Source organism: Myotis yumanensis, unplaced genomic scaffold, assembly GCF_028538775.1.
Source record: "Myotis yumanensis isolate MYYU_CA2020_CCGP unplaced genomic scaffold, mMyoYum1.0.hap1 SCAF_11, whole genome shotgun sequence".
NCBI lineage: Eukaryota > Metazoa > Chordata > Mammalia > Chiroptera > Vespertilionidae > Myotis > Myotis yumanensis.
In genome coordinates, this window is record NW_027223762.1 from 61636601 (window position 1) to 61642986 (window position 6386).

The window sequence follows — 6386 nt, forward strand, 5'->3', positions numbered from 1 at the left end:
ATGTCACTTGAAAACCGCAGGCGTAGAGAAGATGGGAAATGGGAGTGGGGTTCATCTGGCAGGACAAGAACACGGCCCCATTCTGGGGACTAGGAGCCATGGAGAGACTCTGCAAGGCAGGCCCACCACCCAGGAGACCCTGAGTCACGTGTTGTGGGTTTGAGCCTGGCTTCTCTCGCTGAGCATGTTGTCAGGTTGGCCATGTTGCAGTGTGAATGACCTGCGTGTGGACACATCTGCTGGCTATTTGCTTCCCAGTGGGTGGGCTATTGTGTGGTTCTCAAAAAGAGACACAAAACTCAAAACCTCTTTTATTTAAAAAGAAAAACATATGGAGAATCTTTTAGGTTAAAACAATAACAACAACAACAGAAAACCCTAAAGTATTCTCAAGGCTGCCTCAGGAGAAGATGTCAATCCTTCCACAGAGAGAGATGACTTCACATCTGCAGGAGGCCAGTCGAACTAAACCCCACCTCGGCCCATTACTCCTTCCCTCTGTGGCTCTTCCTGTGGGCCTTCTTAGATCGATTTGAGTGGCACCTGCATCTGTGACTATGGTGATGACCTGGGGACTTGGAGCAGGAGGTGTGTGGTCTATCTCAGGACCTGCAGTGGTGACTTCTTAGACTCCTACACTGATACCTCTCTGGGACACGAGGGGAAGGGTTCCTTCTTTTGAGACTGGGTCTCTGCCTACTGGGATCCCAGTACCCACTTCTTCTGTACCGCAGGCTGGGAGAGCGATGGGGCTAGTCCAAGTTCCGGTAGCTTCTCCCCCGGTGATGGAGTGATGGTATCCTCTCCAACCTCACATCCTTTTCTTCCTGCTGTTCAGTGGACTTGACATCATCCATGTCCTGGTCCAGAGCACTAGCTGCAATTGCTCAGCTCCCTCGAGCACATAGTGTTTCCGTTGCCAGGCCAGAATGACATCACGGACTCTCACTTTGAAGAAGTTTATCAATGAACTCATCTACATGCATCAGTTCAAACTTTGCATTTCAGTTCTGGCTCCTAATTATTCTGTTGACATTGCCAGAGGCTCCAAGTACTTTTAGGAATCAATTGCATTGCCTGTCAGCCTCATGGAAAGTGCTCCCAACATGCAGGCAAACGGAAGTCTTCATTTCTTATAAACTCAACAATGATGTCCTTCTCCGCCTGAATCTGAAGCCGTTTCAAGGTCAATCACAGAAAGGGAGACACTACCCACAAACCTTAATGCCATGACTTTATGGACCACAAGTCTGGGGGTCAGTCCAAAGGACTCCTCTCTCCAGTGCAGGACTCATAGATTCGAGTCCGAATGATCTTCACCTGATATGGAGGGAGGTGCCATGGATGCTCTGATCCTCCGTCACTATGAGGTTCACCATTTTTAGAGCCTGTTGCCCTTATTGCGTGCCTTCATTAGCGGCTTCTTGGATATGCCCTGACTGAGGATCGGACCCACAACATGGACCTATCTGGATGACCCTCTAGCCACAGAGCTATGGGACCAGGGCTTGAATGAGTTCGCAGTGTCCTCCTTCTTATTTATCTCCTCTCAAAGGCACATACTCTGCTCCTCCCTTCTCCCCCACCGTGACCCCACCCCAGGTGAGTCCTGCTGATCTATAACCTACTCACATAGCACCAGCATTTCCCCACCCCAGCAGCGTGTGTCTTTGTGCAGAACCAGATTTCTCTTACATTTTATGAGGTTGAGTTTCTCACCCATTGCCTGTATCGCTCCCAGGCTTTGTTTACAGTCCTTGGAAAGACCTCATCCCTGTGTTGATTTTGGGTGCAGTTATGGAACTGGTGAGTGGGGTAGGGGTTAGTGTTGGGGTGAAGTCAAAAGAAAAGGGAGAAAAGGGGAGGGGAGGAATAAATGTGAACAGAAGGAGACTTTATCCTTTGATCTCGCAGTATGCATTGAGATGATGGTACACTGCGTGTTCATAATGTTTCCTTGAAATGTACATATGAAACCAGACAACCGAGGGGTCCAGGCTGCCTGTCCTACTTGAGCCAAGAAAGCACAGACAGGGTGAAATCATATATGAGCATTTATTCCAATAATGCCGGTGGTATGGGAGAGCAGCAGGTCACACAGGAAGTTCTGCTCTGTACCCACTCTCCCATAAGCCAGCAGGCTGTACAGGGAACAAGGACAAAGTTTCCATGGGGAAGTGGGCAAAAGGAGTAAGGATGGGTATAATGGTCACAGATTACAGGCAATGTGGGCAGTGTGGGCTGGGGGGTTGCAAAGGGCAGGGGGAATCCGGGACTCCATTGTTTCCTTTCCTCAACAAGGTTGTTAATCTTTCCATGATAGTGGGCAGCTCCCACATGGGGAGGATGGCAGCATTTCCGGTGAGCTCCCAGGTCCCGCATGTAACTCCCAGCCAGGTTAGAATGTGCTTTCTTAAATCAGAACAAACAATTATGGGCAATAGAGCATGAGTAATGTTTCTTATAATTATTTCTTATACATAATAAGTAGTCCCAAATATTCTATTTCTGCCACTGACATGTACACTTGCCAAACCTGTAACTTTAGTCTGTGTGTGAATGGGGTTCCACACAATGATTCTTATTCATTTATTTGATTTATCTATTTTATTTTAAAACCTGTATGGTTTTATTAACTGACGGTCTCCCCAGTTAATTCAATTTGAAAAAAAAAAGAGAGGGAGACAGAAAAAGATATAATGATTCGTGAGGTGTCCTGTTAATACTCACTTGCTTTTAAAGTCCCAGCCCCCAAATTTGTCTAGGACCTTCTCAGAGGTCCAGGATGGCTCCTCCCACAAAAATCCATTTGAGAGGGACTAAGGCACACCAGCCTGCTGGCGACTATCAAATTGTTTCACCTCCAAGTGGGCTGGCAGGGCCCCTGTTCTGATCAGTGCCTTATGCAGATGTTCCAAGAGCCCCTTCTGCTGCCAACGTCACCCTGTGCAGCCTCCCAGGTGGCCAGCGACTGGATCTGACCAGAGGGCATGCTGCCGGGCACTCACACCAATTCCTGTGGTGAGAGATGGTACCCCCAAGGGGACACCGGAGGGTTGGAAGAGCAGGGGCAGGTGTGGCTCAGCCTGTGGTGGGCAGGGGCAGGGAAGAACACATTGTCTTCTCCATCACCCCTTGGCAGATTGCCTATGCAGCTGCCTGTGGCCAGGGTGCACAGTCTCAAAGGGAAACACACAGACACCTCAGGCACAGAAACACACGGAACACCCCCGCCTAAGATGGGCACTCAGGTGCAGGGCTTATGGCCAGGCTCACGGAGACCAACACTGTAGACACAGGTAACAACTTGAGGGGAACGCACACACAAACACACAGATAAGAACACACTCGGCCACCCAGACAGTGCAACAGGGCAATCCCACAAACACAACAGACACAAATAAACACACCAGAACCAACATACGTGGAAACATAAAAAGGACACAAAGAGGACACACACACACACACACACACACACACACACACACATCAGAAACACCGAAAGGGGTAGCAAATTCACACATACAACCAACAAGCCCACATGCAAATAAACACTCCTCAAATCCCGAGTCATACTAATTCACTGACTTGAAGGAAACATTAAGAATTAAGGTGCTGCCCTGGCCAGATGGTTCAGTTGGTTGGAGCATCATTTAATTTACTCCCCGGACCCTCAGAAAAAATTGAGGGTTCAATCTTGGTAAGGGGCTATACCTCGGTTGAGGAATCCATACCTGCTCGGGGCTCATAAGGGAGGCAACTGATCAATGTCTCCTCTCATTTTGATGTTTCAATTTTTTTGTCTCCCTTTCTCTCTCTCTAAAATCAATGACCATATCCTCAGATTAAGATGCAAAATGTATTAACTTGAGTTTTCAAGCCCAATCCCTAGGTGCCTGCTCCTCAGCCTCTGGTCAGGTTCAGAGCAGGGCCAATTGGGGAGTTGGGGCGCCGCTCCCTGTCATGCACAGAGCAGGGTGGATCGGGAGGTCTCGATGCCACCCCTGGTCACACTCAGGGTAGGGCTGATCGGGGGGTTGGGGTGCAGCCCCCAGTCACACTCAGAGCAGGGCCAAGCAGGAGGTTGTGGCGCCACCCCGTCACACACAGAGCAGGGCCCATCCCGGAGTTGGCGTGCCACCTCCTGTCACGCACAGAGAAGGGCCGATCAGGGGGTTGGGGAGCTCCCCCCTGTCACACACAGATCCGAGAGTTGGGGCACTGCCCCCTGACACACTCAGGGCAGGGCCGATCCAGCAGTTGGGGTGCTGCCTCCTGTCAGGCACAGAGCAGGGCTGATCTGGGGGTTGGGATGCTGCCCCCTGTCAGGAAAAAGCAGGACCAATCTAGGGGTTGTGGCGCTGCCCCCTGTCATGCTGCTCCAGGGGCAGGGAGGCCTCTCGGCTCCGCTGATCCCAGGACCCTAAAGCCTTGTTGGCTCCGCTGATCCCGGGGACTTGAGGCCTCGTGACTCGTTAATCCCGGGGCGGTGAGGCCTCGCTGCTCAGCGGCTTCAGGGCTGTTTGGTTTCGCTCCACTGCTTGGAGCCTGCATATGCAAATTAACCGCCATCTTTGTTGGCAGTTAATTTGCATATCGTCCTGATTAGCCCATGGGAAGCATAGTAGAGGTATGGTTAATTACACTTTTTGTCTTTTATTAAATAGGATATTTCCATGTGTTCCAGCTTGCTTTCTGGGGATTTTTCATTGTCTTTCTTGTCATCCTCATTGCTGTGGCTTTCCATGGTATTTGCTGTCCTTTTTGCTTACGCATTTATCTCTGAAGAGGTCTTCCTATTATTTTCCAGTAGAAGGCCCTGAATCGTAAGACTTTATACCTCTGTGGTCCCCCAATCTTGAACTTCTGTTGCTTCTGTAAGACAGCTGGGCTGCTTGTGGGTGCAGTTTGTTTTGCTCTTACCTTGACCTCTGACCTCCGTGGGGGTCCACCCCAACCACCCCTCCTGGAGATCAGTCACAGAGGGAAACAGTGATTCTACTGCAACAGCTCTAGGTTTACAGATAACATGCTCCTGGATCCGACTCCAAGGGCAAGAGGCAAGTTTCAGGAGTCCAAGGGGGTGCAGGGCTCTGTGGTTCTGTTTCTTTGTCTGACACACCACCCTCGGCCCAACAGTGGAGAGCTGCACAGCAGAACCCCATGAAAGTGCTCTATCAGGCATCTGCTGGCACAATCAGATTGCTTCCTCGACACTCTCTCTTTGAGGTGCTCCCCCCGCCACCCCTACCATCCTGTGGCTCTCTGTTCTTCCCAGCCAAAGGGCTAAGCCACAAGTTCCCGGCTGCAGGGCTGCATCTAAGAGCCATCTACCCATTTATTCCCGTTGCCCACCTTTATATGTTTTAGTGTGTGCATCTCTCAGGCGTGCATCTGTGTTGAGCAGGGATTTCTTTGTTGAATTATAGCTGATTAACTTGTTGAAGTTCCTGAGAGGAAAAGGTGCACTCTCACGCTGCCATTCCTCTGCCATCACCTCTGGTGAGGTGTCTTGAAGATGAGGGAAGAAGCTGAAGGTCAGGCACCTAACGTGAGTGACTGGGCAGGCAATAGACTAGTGGAGATGGAAGCGGGGCTGTCCTCACTGAACATGTCCTATGTGGTAGCAGGAAGCTGGTTATGTCAACCTTCCCTCGGGGAGGGTGGTGCGATCTGGGCGTCCTGAGAGGGTAGAGGGGCTGGAACTACAGAAGAGCTGCTGTCCCACAGAGAGTATAAAGTGACAAGAACAAGCCAGCAGTAAATGTGAGTGGGAGGGAAGTGGGACGTGCAGCAAGCACCCACCATCTACTGCCCAGTGGCAGCCCTTTGTGCCTGTGGCCTTCCTGTCTTACAGGACTGAAGGCTCCCTGAGGGTGGGAGCCATTTCTTATCTCTCGGTCTCCTGTGTCTAGGCTGGTACTGTAGACATTATAGCTGCTCACAAATACTTGTTGAATGGAACCCAGTGGTGCTGGGTTATTGTGTAAGCCACTGCATCTTTTTAGGCTTCTGTTTCCTTTTCCCAAAATGGGGGAAATCACAAGGCTGTTGTGAAGGCCGGGCAAGAGGGCAGATGGGAAAGCTCTATAAACTGTAAAAGATTTTGCAAACACAAAGTGTAAGAAAAGTCACTACATTGGATCTGTGGCTTTAACTACAAGTCCCTGAAACTCTGTCCCAGCCAGAACCATTTGGTTGTGGAGCATCCCAGTATGACACAGGAGCGGGAGGTGGGGGTAGGGGCATTAGGAAGCCCTGGCACAGCCCCGAGTCCTGGCAGCACAGGGCAGGAGATAGGCACCCTGCTCCATCACACTCTGCAGGGAGGAGCAGGCCTGGCTGTGGTGAGGATGAAAGAAAACCCTCACTTCAGAAGGCTCCCT

General features: G+C 50.6%; 1 pseudogene; it reads right to left on the reverse strand.

Moving 5' to 3' along the window:
- Positions 1–485: 485 nt before the first annotated feature.
- Positions 486–1379, reverse strand: LOC139019300 (pre-mRNA-splicing factor 38A pseudogene; annotated as a pseudogene).
- Positions 1380–6386: the final 5007 nt, after the last annotated feature.